The following is a 19,529-nucleotide window of genomic DNA, read 5'->3' as shown; positions in this document are numbered from 1 at the left end:
GAAGTTGTATAGATAGACCCGGTCTCCCACCTGATATTCCTTCCTGGAAGTTTTCAGGTCATAATGGGTCTTCATGCTATCAGCCGATCTTTCTAGATTCCGCTGAGCATAAGCAAAAGCATGTTGGAGGTGTTTCCTTAAATTCTCTACATACTCATGAGTAGTGGAGGCATTTATCAGTGTCTGCTCTTGGGTCCTATAGAGCAAATGCTGAGGAAGCACCATCTTGCGCCCAGTCATCAATTCAAATGGTGACATTTTGGTTGCAGATGAAGGGGTAGATCTGATAGCCATTAGGACCAGAGGTAATCGGATATCCCAACTTGGCCCAGAATCTGCCACAAACTTCTTTAATATGCTCACAATGGTTCGGTTATATCTCTCTACTGCCCCCGAAGAAGCTGGCCGATAAGCAATATGCAACTTCCTTTTGACCCCCAGTATCTCCCACATCTTTGTCATTACTTCACTGGTGAAGTGGCTACCTCTGTCTGACTCAATCCTTTGAGGTAGACCAAAACGGGAAAAGATGTGGTTAATCATCAAGGCAGCTGCAGTTTCTGCCTTGCAATTTGGGGCTGGGAGACATTCCACCCACTTGGTAAACAAGCATGTCACAGTCAACATGTACTTATTCCCCCTAGCCGAGCGAATCACAGGGCCTACAAAGTCGATTTGTAAATCTGACCATGGCAGTGTCATTCCCCTCTTTTGTAAAGGCGCCCGGTGTGTGAGGGATGTCGGCTGAAATTGTGCACACACAAGACAACCCTTCAAATATTGGTTGAGGTCCTGGCCCATGTGTGGCCAGTATGCAACCTCTCTTAAGATTTCCAATGTTGTGTGAAACCCCCTATGACCGGCGGTGGCCGCATCATGGGCGTGACTTAACATCAGGCTTCGGAATGAGGTAGGAACCACCCACTGATCGTGGCCAGCTTTGGATTTCCTTACCAGCAAACCGTCTTGGATCCGGAACATTTTTGGACATTTCATCAACACTCTTAGGTCCTCTTTCCCAATGTAATCGGTATCCGTCAGGGGAAAGTTCTCAGGGTCCTCAAGGTGCTGGTAAAATTTACCAATTATTGGATCCCTCTTCTGAGCAGTAATCAAATCAGCATCAGGGGTCTCCTTACTCCATTGTGCAATTGAAAGGTCGTTGTGAGCATTTGTCTGGGACCTAGTGATGGCAGTGACCTGGATTTCCCCCAACAGGGACTCAATCTCAATTTGATCCCCTTGGATGGCCCCGGTTTTGGCCAGCTGATCAGCTAAGTCATTTCCAGTTTTGTCTGGTCCCTCTACTTTGGAATGACCCTTAATCTTCTTCCAATAGATGGTCATCCCATTCGATGTGACCAGATCATCAATGTTTTGGATCAACTTCCCATGTTTCAAGGGTTTGTTGTTAGCACATAACATGCCTCTGGTTTTCCAATTAACCAGGTGCTCCACGAACCCGTTCCGTACATAATCCGAATCTGTGATTATGACCAGTTCGTGGAGTTGATGCTGGACAGCAGTGAGGATGGCCTGATGCACAGCCATCAATTCTGCCACCTGACTACTTCGGGGACCAATTTTGTATCCAGCGGAGGGTTCTGGGGACTCATTCACCCATGCATTCCCTACGCCAGCCACCAGTTCTTTCTCCCCGTCGTTGTCAACATGGTAAGAGCATCCATCCACATAGACAGTGGGCATTCCCTCACACTTGTCTTCTTCAAAGACTTTGTGTGGGGAATTAAGGTATGCCTCCATGTTGTCCTTTATTTTTAGACTCTCGTCCTCGAGACAGTTTTCTCTGGCACAATCATGCAAGTCAGCCAGACCTTGCGCGAGGGGACTCTTCTTGTTTTGGCCATATCTGACCTCCACAGGAAAGCCTTGCATTGACAGAATCCAGGAAGTAATTCGGGAATTACTCACATTTCCGGCCCGGATTCTGTCACTTTGGAGATATTGCAGAGGCTGGTGTGGAGTCTCCACTATGATGTGTTCCCCCTGGATAAACGGGCGGTAATTCTTCAATGCCCACACCGTTGCCAGGAGGGCCTTCTCACAATCGTTGAATTTTTCCTCCACAGAGGATAAAGTTTTGCTCGCATAGGAGATTACTTTATTGACCTTGTCATGCTTTTGATATAATACTGCCGTCAAGCACGTATTAGAGAACCCTGTCTCCAGGAAGAACTCCTTGTTTCTGACCGGGTAAGCTAGGCAAGGCGCTTGTGAGAGGCTTCTTTTGAGTTGTTTTACGGCCTCGGCTTGTTCTGGACCCCATTCCCACTTGACCCCCCCCTTAAGGAGATGAATCAGGGGTCTGGTGATCTCTGCGTAGCCCTCAATGAACTTTCTGCTGTAATTAGTCAGTCCAAGGAGGCTCCTTAGTTCCCGCAGAGTTGTGGGGTCTTTCAGTTTCTGAAGTGCTTCCACTTTCTTTTCCTGGGGACAGAGGCCCTGAGGAGTAATCTCATGCCCCAAGAAATTAACACGGGTTCTACACCACTGTGCTTTCTGAAAGGAAAGTTTTGCTCCGGCGGCCCTCAACTGTGTCAGAACATAACGGATCTCCGCTATGTGTTCCTCCACAGATGAACTTTTGATGAGGACATCATCTACATAAGCCAGGTTACCCCTCGCACCCAGGTCGGGCATGGCCTTATGTAGGAAAATGTTGAATTCATTGCCGGAGTTGAGGTATCCGAAGGGAGTCCGGGTCCATGTGTACTGCTGGCCCCCAAAGGTAAAAGCCAGTTTGTATTGGTCCTCCCTACTGACAGGCACGGTCCAGTATCCATTGGTCAGGTCTATTGCAGTGAAAACCTGTGACCCCTGAATCTGGGCCAGCCCTTGGTCAATGTAGGGCAGAGGGCATCGCGAAGTATGGACCCGTTTGTTGAGCTCCCTAAGGTCGGCGCAGAGTCTCCACTGGCCGTTTGGCTTTAATATCCCCAGCACCGGATTATTGAAGGTGCTGTGGACTGGACGGATTATTCCCCGGGACTCAAGGTTCTTAATTATTTCAGTAAGGGACTCCATTGATGCGAGAGGCAAGCGATATTGCTTCACAAACACAGGAGTCATGCCAGGGTCCGTGGGGATTGTTGTTGTGTGGATGTCAGTGCGACCACAGTCATATGAGTCTACCGCAAAGAGATCTTGGAAATCCAAGAAAACTTGTTTCAACTTTTGCTTTTGTTCCAGAGTCACACAGGCATCAGCTAGGTTGACTCTCTCTTCCACCATCTGCCTGAAGCCTGGAAAGACTTCTGGTTTGGCTATTTCCGCGGCCTCCTCCAGCTGGGTGGAGAAGTCCCTGGTCAGAGTGCTGATTTGGACTGGAGGCTTCAGGTGGGAAAGGCAGCCCTCATGGACCTGGAAAATCACCTCATCCCTCCTGAAATCACAAGTCACATCTTCCTTACCATAGGGGCAGGAAGTGTACACCAGGAAGTTCCCCCCATGCCGGGTAAAAATCCTGTCTGGTGTTGTATTGTCCTCACTGTCACTGTCAAAACAGTCCTTGGGGATTGGTCCTAACAGTTCATTTACTAAGTCGATGGAAAAATGTCGGTCATCAACCGCCATTCCAATAATGGTGCCTGCGGCTAGAGTAATACTCTTTAAGTCGCTGTTATCCACCTCTATTAGAATGGTGTCATGTTCTATGTTGACTAATGGTGTTGGGTTTACCCCCAACCCTTGCTGTTGGAGAGAAGCATTTAGATGTATGTAAGCATCAGGGTTTTGCAAATATTGTCCTTTTTTAACTTTCACTTCCAGGGAGAATTGTCGAGTCCTTTCTGGGATGGTGACTTCCTCTTTTACCTGAATTTCAACTGCATAAGGTAGCAATTGAGCTGACCTAAATGCTTTTTCTGGATCATCAAAGCCCATGGGATTATCCGCTAATCGGGACCAAGCTTTGAAGTTTATTAGGTCCAAACTAATGGCAAAGCGATTGAGAATGTCACTGCCTAAGTAAAAGGCGGCAGTGACGTCTCGCACGACCCAACAATTATGGACTATGCTCTTGTTGCCAATGGAGATTTTGAGCATACACCTGCTTGGCAGGAGATGTTTTGAATTGGGTGCTTCCAGGTCCATTTCCCACTTGTCTATCAGTTTGAAGGTGGGAATGGCTGGATCTTTTGGAAGTTGGCGAAACATGGCTTCGCTGATGAAGCTCTTACCGTTGTTCACACACACTCGAGCGAGAACAGAGTCCTTCCCATCATTTAACTGAACAGGGATGAACAACTGCTCTCCAATTTTCTGAATATCAGCCAGGCTTTGAGCTGATTTCACATCTTTCTGGACTATAGGAGTGGGAGTTTCAGATTGTGGATTGGTATAGAATTTCAGAGTGTTTCCTTCCAGCGTGGAATACCACCTTAAACTGGAAGGAAGGTTGATTTTCAGAAATAGAGAGGACCCCCCAACACTAGTCTGTTGTCCTACTGCTATTACTGTCACGTCTGGAATTTGGCTATTCTGGAAGTGAAATTCTACTTGGTCAGATTTTTGTTCAACCATGTGGCAGGTGCCGTTTAAACTAACATGGTTGACACTCTGTTTTAATTTTATTGGTCGGCTAGTCTGGGTCCAGAGGACCTTGTTTACACAATCTATTAGGGGTGACAACCTTCTCAGGAGGTCATTCCCTAGTAAACAAGGGGTGCCCTCCGGGGTCACAACTATGACCGGGTGTTTCAACTTGTGTCGCCCGATCTTAATGTCCAAGTCTGCAGTCCCCTCAACGGGAATTTCCTTCCCGTCAAAGTTCTGCAGTTGTCCAGGAAGAGAGGTGAGAGGAATTTGGTAATTCTCTCCCCTTCCTGCATTCAGTTCGTCAAAGGCCCTTCTGGACAGAAGGGTAGCTTGAGATCCAGTGTCCACCAGTGCCGAGATTGTACCCTGCCCCTGTACTTGTACCGGGGCATAATATCTTCCCTCCTTCTCCTCAAGGGGGCACAGATAATGTACATTTTTGGACAACTGGTGGGCTAACTTTCTGGTTTTGGACACCGATAGCGAAGAGATTTGGGCAGAATTCTGTGGAGAGTCTTGGGAATCTGAAAGAAAAAGTTGGCAACTGGAGATCAGAGCCATTGTGGGTTCCCCTGGTTCCGGTTCTGGGCTGCCCCCCCCTTTTTGGAGGCAGTCCCCAAGATGGGTTTGAACCAGGGGATTTTCTTGCTGTTGGTTCTGGGATGAGATGGTGGGCGGCGGTAGCTCAGTCTCCACATCTCCCCAGTCTGGATTTGCATCCCTAGGGACCCATTTTTCTTTGGGAGGAGTTCCCCCCTCTCTGAAGGAGAAGATCCTTTTCCCAGGATCCTCTGAGGATCCCTCTCCCTCAAATTGGAAGATCTGTACCTCCTCCTCAAACTGAGTCTGTTTGGGTCTTTTGTTTCTCCTACCCCCCCTCTGCTCCTTAGGAGGCAGACTTTCAGGGGCAAGAGATTTCGTTTCCGGTTCCTGGGTTTCCAGGGGCTGTTTACAAGTGAGGAAGGAAGCTTCCTCCAAGGCTTTACACCCCCCTTCCCTTTGTGCCTCCTCCCTGGGAACCGGTGAGTTATCGGGGTGCTGCCCCCGTCATTGTTCTGGAGCACCAGGTCCAGAGTTGGGTGCGTTCTGCGCCGGCACGCCCATCTGAGGGTTCTGCTGAGCCCTCAGTATGTGACCCAGGTCCCGCGCCATGTTTTGAACCTGGCGCTCTAACTGGGAAACCCGCTCAGGCTGATACGGGGCCCTGTTTTCTCCCCTGGGCTGATCCCGGGAAGGGTAGCTGTCCCTCCTCTGGTAATACCCCGGGTTGGGAAGATTTGGGTACCCCTCCACCCTTGGCCTCCCCTCTCCCGGATTCAGTGGTCTGGGCTCAGGGAATTGGGGAAAGAAGGATGGAATTTTTTGGGGCTGGAAGTCGGGTGGATATCTGGGGAAAAAGTCCTGCCCAGAGTTTGGTAAATTTCTGCCCTCCTGTGGGAAGTTTGGAGGGAAGTTCCCTGGGTTAGGTGCTTGGCTGGATCCCCCCCCTTGGGCTGGAGGAGTCCACACATAACCCAGGATGGGTCGATTTCCCTTGTAACGGGGACTTACATAATCAGGAGAGCGAGGGACCCCATTTGTGGGGCTGCCTCCCTGGCTCCCTGTCTGTGACTGGCCCGAGGACCTTCTGGGCCTAGCATTATTAGGTGCAGGTAGGTTTTTAGGCCCCCCCATCTCCAAATCCAAAACGGGGGTGACCTTTACCTCTGCCACCTTGGCAGCAGCAGGGGTGCTGTTGGCTTTGGGGTTTTTCTGGGCATTACTTTTGCTATCTACCGGTTTCTGCACCTCATAGATCCGGGTAGCCTGTTCAATGACCCAGTCTAAAGATCTTTTCTCGTGAAAATCCCTCACGAGCTGGGTCATGATATATTTGGGCAAGGCATGGAAAAACGTATTTATAAATTCCCTGCTATCCGTGCGCACCCTTCTTGTGGTCTGTGCAAAAGCACGCTTTAACTCCTGCACAAATTCTTGTGGGGCCTGATCCTCCCCACATTGCAAATTGTAGGCTGCCTTGCGAGCCTCTTGAGGATTTCTGTGAACAGAAAAATGTTTCAGGATGGCCGCCTTATAGGTGGACCATCTTAAATGATTTTGGTCCTCCAGCCCCGCAAAGAAACTGGAGTATTCCGGGGAGAAGGTCCACTTTACATATTGAATGCAGCTTTGGCTGTCCTTCAAATGGAAAGTCTCCATCATTTGTTCAAACAACTCTAAGTGCTCCCAAACAGAATACTTAGCGTTCTTATGGTAAGGCGTGATGACGCTCCTGATCGCCTTAATCTGCTTTAAGGGGTCCTTAAGCAAGGCCCTTTTTGCCTTATTGGCCTTTTTGGTTCGGGTAACCCTTGTCCATTCTTCCTCGGACTCAGAGGCACTGCTCCCAGAGGTTCCCGTCTGTTCTTCCAGGTTTTCCCGGATTCTGCGAGCCTGGGAATGGCTGGCAGAATGTGGGGACCTGGTCTCCTGCGTCCTGCGCAGTTCAGAGGGGTCTTCAGATTCCTCCTTGCTGCCAGGATTTGATGGGTACCCCCTCCACTGACCTAACTGGGCAGAGGTTTTCAGGATGCCCTTAATGGGCCTACTCTCCTGGGGTTCCCCATTGAACTGTACTGTACTTGGGTGCCCATACCCGGATGCCCACCCCTCCATTCCTGAGTGGTTCTGGCCTATGAGCCCCATACTCTTAGCTGGATAGTAATCTGCCATCCCTGTGGCCCTGTGCTCATGTGCGCCAGGGAACATGGGGGTGGCAGAGTCCAGGGACTGAGAGGTATGAGGGCCTCTGGTACTAGGGCTCCTGAGGTTATGCTCCGGAGTTTCCCTTTCCCAGCGAACCTCATCTCTATCCGCCCCTGCTCCCTGTTGCAATGCAAGAGCCTGCATTTGTGCCTTCAGTTCTTCAGTTAAGGCCTTACTGGACTCTATCAGTCTCTCCTGCATCGCTACCTGTTGTTGGAGCCTATCATTGTGTTCACAGAGGGCCTCGTTTTCCCTCTGTGCTTCCTGGTTGGTCCTGGAGAACTGGGCCAGTCTTTGCTGCAGGAGGGTTACCTCCTGAGCTGTGTCCCTATTGGCCTGCTCCTTTCTTGCTAGAGCATCCTCCACCCTCCTGGTGTGCTCTAGCAAGTTCTGGTGTTCTTTTTGGAGGTCACCCAGTCCCTGGTGGGCCAGGTGATTTTCTTCCATTTTTCTTTTTAAATGGCAGACTTCCTGGCCTAAGGCGTCTCTTTCCTGACTAAGAGCCTGCATTTGTGCCGCCAGGTCGTCCCTTTGCCGTTGAAGGGCACCAGCTTTTTGGCGCTCCTCATCAAACTCTGCCTGGGTATCCAGGTCTTTCAAGATCAGCTTGTTGCTCTCTACCTTCACTCTATCTAGATGACTTTGCAGGGTGGCTACCTGCTCCGTGCATGCCCTGTTAAAGTCTAATTGTTGCTCCAGCTTTTTCTGGCTCTGCAGTAAGGAGTCCAAACTGTCTTGGTGCTCCTTCTGCAGGGCCAGAAATCTGGTATCCTGTTCTGACTTTTCCTTTTGCAGCACATCCATATCCTCCTTCATTTTAGTGATGTACAGTCTGCTGTCATTTTCTGACTCCTGGCTCCTCTGCAGCCTCTGCTCAGAAGAGACCAGGTCAGATTGGACCTTCTGTAATGCCAGCAGTTGCCTACTCGCCAGATCTTGGCCTTCAGCACATTTGTCCTGCACGGCTCCCATATGTAAATATAAATACGCCGCTACCCTGGCAATCTTATTGTGTTCATCTTTGGCTTTAGGAGCCATATATAGTTCACTCAGGGCCACATGTAAGGGACCCTGATCTCTATATATATCTGACCCTGTTTCAGTGACCTGTTGTGTGATGGCCTGCAACCACGCATCCTGGCCCTGTTCGGTCCATTCACCTCTCACAAATAGCTTATGCAAGAGGTGCTCTCTGGCTATTTTCATGTCTACTAAGGTCGTCATTCTAGAGATTGGTCTGTGTCCTGACTTACAGAAGTTTGTATTTTATTTTTGCAGAACAGAACTTTTCTTGGAGTGTCCCTTTTGAGGAATGCTTCACAGCGTAATGCAGCGTGGTGATCCGACCGGATGTATGTATCCCGTCAGTTAGCACACTGTATTAAGCTGCACAAGTGGTAAATCTAACCCAACGTCTCGGCTCGAGCCCCCAATTTGTAAGGGGATTCAATTCAACACTACAGCTAAGTCAGTGCCTAGTCTATAATACTGAATGAAAACCCTTATTGATATATCTTTAGGTCCAGTTCATGCGTTCTGGATGACTACCCCTATATAACACCCCTCTCTTGGAATCCCCCTGACCCCACTGAGCCAAGAAGTAGTTCTGTTTTGCAAGTTTAAAAGGTTTATTTGATAACTTAAACAATAGATATATATATGATACTTTATAATAAATTAATAATTGAATAGCACACTTAATCTGATATGATAAAGATCAACAACGGAGAATCTGGCACTAGCACACTTCTTATAATCACTAATGAGTTGACATGAAATGGATAAGGTAGCACACTGGTAAATAGGAACAAAAGAAGAAAGTGGTACAAAATGCTTTATAGAGTTCAAATGGATGCAAGGTTGAATGAATGAAATGCAGTATAGAAATACTCAATATGATTTCAACAAAACAATGTAATCACTTTTCTCTGGCAATTCCCTCCCCCCCTCTTTATGCAATGCAAGGGAATGGGAGGAAAGCACGCAGTTCTCAAAAATGCAATCAATGTAATCAGTTCAACCCAGCAAGCTTACAGAAAACAGATAGGAGTTTTGAAAACACAGGCCCAAATGCTTTGAGATGTGCTAGCAAGGGATGAGAAATATGCTGGAAATGCTTTTTAATTCCCTTTCAGAGGTTCAGGGTGAGTGGTATCTAGTTAATATTAGTCCAGGCTCACACTAGCAATGATGCAGGGATAGTTAACAGGTTAAACGAATTTCTGGCAAATGGAAGGCAAGCAGCAGCAGTTTTTACATGTGAAGAAATTTCAAATCGCGGTAAAATTCGCGGATGCGTGTTCCGCGATTGCGGTAAAACTATAAGGGGTAGGAATGCGGTACTTGGTGCGATTCAAAGCTACGATTCTAAGCTATCAGAGGAAAGTTACTGCAAGTCTCTAGCCCAAACGGTCGCGGAGATATGAGCGATTTAATAAAGGTCGTTTTTGGGTTTGCAAATTTCAAAAGCTCAAAATGACAAGTGCAGCTTGCAACTAGCAAATCACAGGTGACAGCTTTACAAGTGACAGGTGACAGTTAGGAGACAGTTCTACTTAGATTAAAATAGGATTGAATTATATTATTTTAACTAAGAGATTGGTTCTGCACAGTTTTCTAGGTACTCACACTATATTCTTGAGTGAAATGGGCCTCGCCATGGATCTGGTCAGGGTTTTGGACTGGGCTCGGGTCTCTCTCTGGGCACAGCACTGCTTTCTCTCTGGGTACAGCACTGCTTTCTCCCTCTGGTCTGGTCTCTAGTTCTGGATAGATTGAAGTCTCTAGTTTGGCTTTCTGGAGGTTGATGGAGGTAAGTATGGATTTTTCCGGCAGAGCGTCCCGCTGCAGATGGATTTGGAAGGTCCCTATCTGTCCTGTCTGTCTGCTTTTATGTGTTTAGAATGTGGGTGTGTTCTAGCATCACTGACCCTACCTCTCTCTCAGCTTCTAATTGGTCAAACTTCCATTTATCATTTGATTGGGGAATGAACTGTGAGTCAGAGTGATGTCATTTTACAGCCTGCAGAAAGTCCACTCCTCCTGTCAACTTACACACAAATCTAGATTTGAAACAAATACATATTTGCAGAGGTACATATTGTTTTAAAATCATATGCACCCATCATGCATTACAGGAGGTATACCCTGTTCAAACTCTGCTCTTCCTGGGAGCTTGCATTCAGAAATGGCACATATTTCACTTTTTAACTGATTTTGCAATTTCTGACATGGACCCAACTTTACATACATGTGTGCAGGGAGTAGGGACATTAACTGATGAAGTTTCAGATTTTTAACATGCATACATTTAGAGTAATATCCACTTTTCCGCTGACACCCCCCTGAACATGCCACCGGGTCGAAAAACCTCTTAAAATGTGGGCAGAAAAATCACAAGAATTATGGTATCATTTATAAAATTTTCACATGTCCGCTCTATGAGTTATTCATCTTTTTAAAGTTATGTTCTGGCTCCAAAGGGGTGTGGTTTCCCAGGTCACATGGTATAGAAACCAGTCTTTCCAGTTTCTGCCAAGCCAGCTTGCTCTCACAGGCAGTGCCCCTCCCAGCTCTTGCCAAGAGGAAGCTACATTTTACGACTGCGGTAATAAAAACCTTTGCCTGAGTGAAGAGGGCTTTGTTCACTCTCCTGCAGAGCACAGATAATTCAATTATCAGATAGATGGCATATCCTTCGTGTGGGCGGCAAAAGGAAGGTTGGCCTGGGAACACAGTGGTGACTCAAATTTCCCTCCTGATGGGGGTAGTTGCCAGGCAGAATTCAGTTCCTTAAGCCGGGTTTCAGATAAAATGTCACTTTTTGTTCCCCAGTTTCTGCATTCAAATAAAACTAAACATTTTTACATATGCAGCTAGAAGGCTGATTCTAAGTTTAAAACTATGACATTTAAACAGTTACAAAGGCATGTGACACCAAACATAGCTCACTCATTTAATCTAAACATTTTCGATTTTAGTGTCTTTAAATCCAGTGCAACTTAAACTGCTGACTCCATAGCAGTTTTGTTATAAGCATTGTTTTGGGCTCTTCATTTCCCAGATTTTGTAGGCACACAACACTCCATTCTACCAAATGTCTGCTGGTGTCCAGTGAGTTTTTAGATGTGTTGCAATGTTTAAAATAGACAGTTTGAGCCTGCCTTCAGAGAAACACAGGGTGGTTTTAAACTGCCGGCTTTTGGATAGTGGTGAGTACTGGTACTGCACCCATTTTTGGGATTTAAGAAAATGAATTCCCAACAGTTATGGGTTTGCTTTTGGCAATCAGCATTGCCACTCCCAATGGTTTCAGACTACTGTGCGGGTAGTCCAATGGTGGTTTTAAAGCGCTTTGAAGCTAACCGGCGCTACTGTTTTTCCTTTGGCAACCCATTTCCCTCATGGCAACCCAGCCTTTCATTCTCGCACTGGTGGGTGGCAAGTGAGGCAACCATTTTAGTGTGCGCACAAACTGCGCAGCTTTCCTGGATTTCAGCGCACATGTGGGTTTTCCGCCATCTTGAATTTTCTAAGCCCACAGCACCAAATGTTGCAGCATGATAGCTTAAACGTGGGTCAGGACACCCAACAGCATGAGAACCGCACTCTCTGCTAACGGAGGGAGCAGCGACCCGAGATCCACCTTACTGGAAAGGAAACAGAGCTCTGCTGCAGGCGTTCGCAGTGGCAGCACCCGGAGACAAAGGAGCGCGTGTCGGGAGAGAGGCCACAAGACCAGAGGACTGATCGTGGAACCCGCCAGCGAAGACACACATATCTGCTGCCCTTAATTTTACTATGCAGCGGGAGCCAGGTGTGCCCACCGGAGGCAGGCCCACAGGACGGAACAAGGCTCAAAACGTCTCATGAGCCGTGGATAGTGTGTAACAAGGCGTGCGCGAGCTGGCCTCCTGTTGACAGCAGCTGCAGACTCACCATTTCGAGGGTGACCCAGTGGCCTGCACAAATGCTATACTGAGTACCAATACTGGGACTCAAGATACAGTGGCACACTCACCAGCCTGACGTGATGAGCCTGGCCTGGTGGGCACTTGAATCTGTCTGCGTCCCCCCAGGGGCGAATAATCCCCTGAGACAAGGAGGACTGAGGGGACTCCAGAATAATCAGGAGGAGATAGAGTGGGGAGGACGGCCACTGAACTGTTAATAAGTGCCCTCAATAACAAGGAGCGTCCAGCTCTGGGGCAGAATCTGACCAGTGGCCCTTACATAAGCGAGAATGGCATCCAGACTGTCCAAAGTCAAAGGGAAACAATCAACCTTGGAGGAGTTTGCCAAGTCACCGCAGGTGACTGAGGGGGCCATCGGAAAGGGTCAGGGCGCACGAGATAGTGAGAAGATGGCGCTCAACAACCAGCAGATATTGCGCGCCATAGCTGAACTAGGGGATCATGGGAAAGTAAGATGGGCACTGCTATCTCGGATTTGAGGGCCACTGTGGAGTCTAAAATTGACGCTGTGAGTATAGATGTGTATTTGCTTCGACAAGATGTACGAGCGTTGGCCGAGCACACAGGAACCCTGGAAAAGGAGGTGAAAGCCAACACAGGCACATGCACGGCAAACACAAAAGAAGTCCATGGGCAGCAAACAACAGATGTGCAACCTCAAGAACAGAGCCAAAGAAGCGGAAGGGCGTGCTCACAGAAACAACGTGCAAATTGTGGGGCTTCCAGAAGGCAAAGAGGGATCTGACCCGACAAACTATGTCGAAAACATGCTGCTGCAGGAGATATCAGGTGGAGCGCTAAGCCAAGGGTTTGCAGTGGAGAGAGCGCACAGGGCCCAGTCGAGGAGGCCACCGCCGGGGGACCCTCCGCAACTTATCATTGCCAAGATCTTCAACTACAAAGACAGAGAGAAGGTCCTGGAGCACTTCCGCAAAGGGGGACCCACAAGCAGAGCATTAGCTACTATCACTGTGTACCTGGACTATATGGGTCAGAGACAGTGCTTGAATTATGTGGCAATGAAGAGGAGGTTGCTTGGGGAAGGCTACAGATATATGCTGCTGTATCCAGCAAAAATGAAGGTGCTCCATTAGAATTAAACGCTTTTCCTTGATTCACCATAGGATGTGACCGCATGGCTGGACTCGAGGAACTTTCCGACAGGAGCAGAAGATCAGAAGGAGAGTGCGACCGAAAAATGAACCGGAGCCTTGTCAGTGCTACGCTGATGCACAAGCGAATAATTTGAGAGATAAGTACGGCACATAAAGTGACACTGGGACTGGATTATAGTAGATTGCACAGGAGATGGATAGGTTTGTTTATATGGTCCTGAACTGTAATGTGCTGTCAGCCCATATCAGGAGGCAGGACCAGGAGACACGCTACCATCTACCCGAAGGTAGTTTAGTTGGGATACTGTTAGGGTGGTATCCCCCTGCTTCATACCGAATATCGGTTGTACCGAGAAGAGGGCTAGATACAGGGTAGCCTGAGATCCAGGGATGGAGCTGGGCAACAGTTTGGGGAAGTTGGGGGGGAGGGCAACAGTTGGGGTTGGGTAAGATGGGGGAGGGAAGGGAGATGGGGAGTTTGAAGGGATGTTAACGGGGCGAACTTGCACCTACACAACACTACGCATGAAGCGGATGATAAGGGAGGAACAGGGGGGACAGGGTATGGATAAGATGGGGGACCTAAAGATAGCCACCTGGATGTCAGGGGGCTCAATAGTTATTTGTAGAGAAACAAGGTCATGATGTACTTGAGACGACAGAAAATTGATATTGCTCTGCTACAGGAAACCCACCTCACGACAGAGAAGCAGGAAATAGTGGGAAGGAAATGGAGAGGCACCACCATAGGAGCGACGTACTCAGCGTACGCTAGAGGAGTGATTACATGGATAGTACCACATGCCCCCTTTAAGCTGTTACAGTCCACCCTAGAGCCTGATGAGAGGATGGTACTGATAAAAGGCCTGGTGGAAAATAGAGAGCTGAGTATTATCAACACGTATGCCCCGAACCAGGACACGGTGGGCTACTTCAAGACCTTGTAAAGTAAGATCAGCCCTTACATGTGTGCTGACTCCAGCTGAGCCACCCATCTCTACCAGTTTCTGCTGCCTACTTGCCTCATTAGCTGATGCCGCTGAATTTCTTTTCGTTCTGCCGTGGAAAACACATGCAGAGTATCTAAGATGGCCGCCACAATCTGCTGATTATCAGTTGCTAAGCAACTGTGGGTGAGTTCCCTTGGAACAACCCGATTGGCTGTTCGCGTAATATTGACTGCAGGAAGTGACCGGATGGCTTTAGCCGGCCACTTCCTCTAAAGGCCAGCCTCTTAAGGCTAGGGCCTGTCTTTTGCCTGTCCAGTTTGTGATCCATCCCTGGAGGGCAGGAGCCCTCCCCCCAGCAATCCAGGCCACCTCAGGAGAAGCAGGCCGCATCGCATGACCAACGACATCTGGCTCTCCTGGTAATTACATACCACGATCTGTGCTGACTTCAGCTGAGCCACCCATCTCTACCAATTTCTGCTGCCTACTTGCCTCATTAGCTGATGACGCTGAATTTCTTTTCGTTCTGCTGTGAAAAACACATGCTGAGTATCTAAGATGGCCGCCACCCTCTGCTGATGATCAGTTGCTAAGCAACTGTTGGTGTGTGCCCTTGGAACAACCCGATTGGCTGTTCACATAATATTCACTGCAGGAAGTGACCAGATGGCTTTAGCCGGCCACTTCCTCTAAAGGACAGCCTCTTAAGGCTAAGGCCTGTCTTTCACCTGTCCAGTTCGTGATCCATCCCCAGAGGGCAGGAGCCCTCCCCCCAGCAATCCAGGCCGCCTCAGGAGAAGCGGACCGCATCGCATCACCGATGACATCTGGATCTACTGGTAATTACATACCACGATCTGTGCTGACTTCAGCTGAAAAACCCATGTCTACCAGTTTCTGCTGCCTACTTGCCTCATTAGCTGATGACGCTGAATTTCTTTTCGTTCTGCCGTGAAAAACACGTGCAGAGTATCTAAGGTGGTCGCCGCCCTCTGCTGATAAGTTGCTAAGCAACTGTGGGTGTGTGCCCTTGGAACAACCCGATTGGCTGTTCGCATAATATTCACTGCAGGAAGTGACCGGATGGCGTTCGCCGGCCACTTCCTCTAAAGGCCAGCCTCTTAAGGCTAGGGCCTGTCTTTCGCCTGTCTGTGGCTTGCCGGGACTAACGGGCCAGCCACCCTGACCGCGCAACATAGACCGACCTACCAATCAGAGAACTCCCTTCTGACTGTAACCTTACCTGTTCAATTCAAACCACCATATACTTGGTCAGTTCTCCATGCCTTTGTGACAATCACAGCACTTAAAGTAACGGGCAGACATTAATATACTTTCTACCACTTCCCACACTGCCTGTACACGACTGAGTGCAGAGATTTCCTGTTGTTTCAAATTACTTGCCAGACTGCATAATCGCTTCTCTTGCATACTTGCTTACCCTGCCGTACTGTTATCTCCTCGTCCTGTAACTCTATATCCCTGCCATATCATTTTTTCGGCCTGCTCAGCACATCACACCCTCAAACACCTGTTAACCAAACAACCAGTACGCCACGCCCGTACATAATCTATGTACCCTCGCTAACGCAGCGCCATACCATTCCTACCTCCCACTATAGGAAACCTCCCGCTTGGTAACGATCGGCACCTGGGTCACTCCCGTAGCCTGCACCTAATCAACATCGCATGTCCGCTCCCTGCTTTCATTACGAATATCAGCAGTACTGCTGTAAGCTCTGATCTCCAACTGTCATCTAAACACACTCTGCCCTAGCAAACCTACGCTCAGTTGTTGTGAACCTACTACATGTGTCCACACACGCTAGCCGGAAACTGAGGTCCAAGATATCAACACATGCATATATACAGCCGCTTTGTAATGCAAACTTATTGCTGCATTTACTGTATGCTTCCTGAACGTATTTTCTACAAACCAATGTTGTTGAACCTAACCCATATGTGCACTGCATTTGATTGTTGAACCCAGCCCATATGTGCACTGCATTTGATTGTTGACCCTAGCCCATATGTGCACTGCATTTGATTGTTGACCCAAGCCCATATGTGCATTGCATTTGATTGTTTACCCCAGCCCATATGTGCTCTGCATATGATTGTTGAACCTAGCCCATATGTGCACTGCATTTGAATGTTGAACTTAGCCCATATGTGCATATCATTTGATTGTTGATCCTAGCCCATATGTGCATTGCATTTGATTGTTGACCCCAGCCCACATGTGCACTGCATTTTATTGTTGAACCTAGCCCAATGTGCATTGCATTTGAATGTTGAACTTAGCCCATATGTGCATATCATTTGATTGTTGATCCTAGCCCATATGTGCATTGCATTTGATTGTTGACCCCAGCCCACATGTGCACTGCATTTTATTGTTGAACCTAGCCCAATGTGCATTGCATTTGATTGTTGAACTTAGCCCACTTGCGCGTCTGTGCCCTGTCTCTGATCGCCACATCTAGCCCATACATGTAGACGAGCAGCATGACTATGCCTACTCACCAACGTGCATGCGACCCGTTATGTCCTGCCCAACCCAAAGCAACCTAGCCTGTGCTCTCAAAGATCCACCTTTGGGTCACCTCCCTCTGCACCTACGCCTGTATTAACCTACAAACCCATATCAGAATCCAATGAATGCATGCAACTTTAGTTAGTGACTGTCGATACTCGCTAGGTCCTCACTTCTATCTTAATATCGGTATCATGTTCCGACACCTTTGCGCCTACCCAAGGCTAATGATCCCTTTACTGAGACTATCACTCTTGTTGTGGGCATCTACCCTTGTGATCTTTTTACCATCAGCTAGCCTAGCTGCAACCATCAATCTGCGCCTTGGAACTATGGCGCCTACCTGCAGGCCTTTGGCCTTCTACCAACCTGAACAGATAGCAGCTCTGCACAACGACTTGAGACTCAGCATTGCACCGGCTCTTCACAATAGCCTGCCTCACTTGAGCGCTGAGCCTCCCAACATCTACCTTAATGCCCCTGCCTTATGGTTAGATCACAAAAAAACCTACAACTAACCAACCATGTTCTACTTACCTAAGAAACAAGAGATTAGGAATTAGATTTTTGGGCATGCACCTACACCTAAGCTCCCTCTGTTGACTCCAGCCCCACCAGGCAAAGCCATACAGATCAAGGCCGCTAGGGTCAACGCAAGGTCCCTCGCAGCAGATGCACTCGACATCGCGGACCTTATCAAGACACAGGAGCTTGACTTCATTGCCACGATTTGGTCTCGTGCAAAGTGACTTTGAACTTGTGCAAAGTGACTTGGAACTGCCAATGAGCACCCTGATTCACAGAACGGTGCCAAGTGTATGTATGCAGTGCAAAATCAGTGAAAAGTGTGTGCAAAATCAATTTGCACTGCAAAAATACACTTTGCACTGACTTTGCATTGCAAAAAAAACACTTTGCACCGTTCTGTGAATCAGGGTGTTGGTTGGCAATGCAAAGTCACGTTGCACCACGCTGAAAACTTAATGAATCGGGCCCTTTGTGTGGGACGGGGTGGGTTGCATTGGATTGACAGGCGGGGATACATATAATATGTCTCAACTTAAATAGCACAGTCCCAGCCCCTCCCCCATGTTGTGTCCTCAGGTTTATTTACATAAATAGGTCACGTGTTCCACATTGTCATGCAAAGCCGGGCCAGAGCGTGAACTTAAATCGGGGTGACTGTAAAAGGGGACTCTTAAATCTTGGACATTTGTGGTATTTCTAGGATTTCGGGGGATCATGTCACCCCACCTTCTCAGCAGCCTGTGGATATTAGCTTTCCTGCTACATGGCTTCACCGGTAAGAGCGTCACATCCTTTTCTGGAAAAAGCACTGCTAATAATTAGATATTTGAACAGGCGATTGTGATATTGTTAGCTGTCTCTTGTTGTATTTTCAGGCGCTGTCGCCGAAGTTCTCCTGACCCAGGTCGGTGACGCTGTTAAGAAGCCCGGGGAGTCCCATGAGCTCTCTTGCCGGGGGTCCGGGTACAGCTTTGGGGGTTATGATATGCACTGGATCCGGCAGGCTCCCGGGAAAGGCCTGGAGTGGGTGGGGTATATAAGTAGCAGTGGGGGTACTATACGCTACTCGCCCTCAGTGCAGGGCAGGTTCACCATCTCCAGGGATAACCCCAGCAGCACAGCACGGCTACACATGGGCAGCCTGAGGACGGAGGACACTGCCAAGTACTACTGTGCCAGAGAAAACCACAGCAGCACAAACTAGCCCCTCCCCGTACAAAAACCACAGGCACTGGCAGAGCCTGAGCGGGTTCCTCTTTTAAGTCTTTCTCTGGGGACCCACTGGGGCTTCTGAGGCCTTGATGCGGAGATCGACGTTGGTAGTCAGCCCCAGTCACTTCTGGGGTGATGCTCCTTTTGTGTCATGCTGTTTGTCATTATTTGGGGTCAGCTCAGGAACTCCAGGGCTTGTGCCTGAGACAGCCCCCCCCCCCACATGATGTAAATCAGCAGGACCCTGAGGAGCCATCAAAGTGCCTTAGGAACCAATATCCAGCCCTCCCTTTCTGCACGAGTCCCTTCTGCACGAGTTGAAAATGGTCGAAGTCACACATTTATTTTGCAAACCACCCGGTTATTGTTATTTTTTGGGGTGGGTGGGGTTGGGTGGGAAGATTGCAGTATTTTTGGTAATTCCGGTAGTTCCTGGGGAGACTATCACAGCATTGCTATGAGAACTGTTTCTCTATTAATGACGCTGCTACTTGTCTCTCATCACCACACGCTCTCACCGGACATGATGGTAACAGCAGCAGCAGGGACGCTGCATTGGCACTCACAGCCGCACCTGCATCTCCTCGAGGCGCGTGAAATGAATGACAGCCCAGGACAGGACACCTTAGGTCTTGATGATAGACCTGGGAGAGTCAGGGAATCCATGGGAAGGGCCGAGCCTGGGGGTCAGGCTTGGGGCCAGGAGCCCACCAGGGGCCGAGCCAAGAGCGTCGCCATATACATCCTGGAATGGAATACTTCAAAGCCGCTCACCCAATGCCATTTACATTACGGTAAAAGGATATAAAGGAAGAATATATAAGAGCTCATCAAAAGAAGCTTAATTTTTCAGCACATTTAGGCTGACGTTTATTACATTCGCACTGCTTTGAAAAAACCCATGCAGGCTTAA

The sequence above is a fragment of the Ambystoma mexicanum genome, chromosome 13 (genome assembly GCF_040938575.1).
Source record: "Ambystoma mexicanum isolate Mex_15411 chromosome 13, UKY_AmexF1_1, whole genome shotgun sequence".
Classification (NCBI taxonomy): Eukaryota; Metazoa; Chordata; class Amphibia; order Caudata; family Ambystomatidae; genus Ambystoma; species Ambystoma mexicanum.
The sequence above is the reverse complement of the archived record's forward strand: the minus strand, read 5'-3'. Positions refer to the sequence as shown.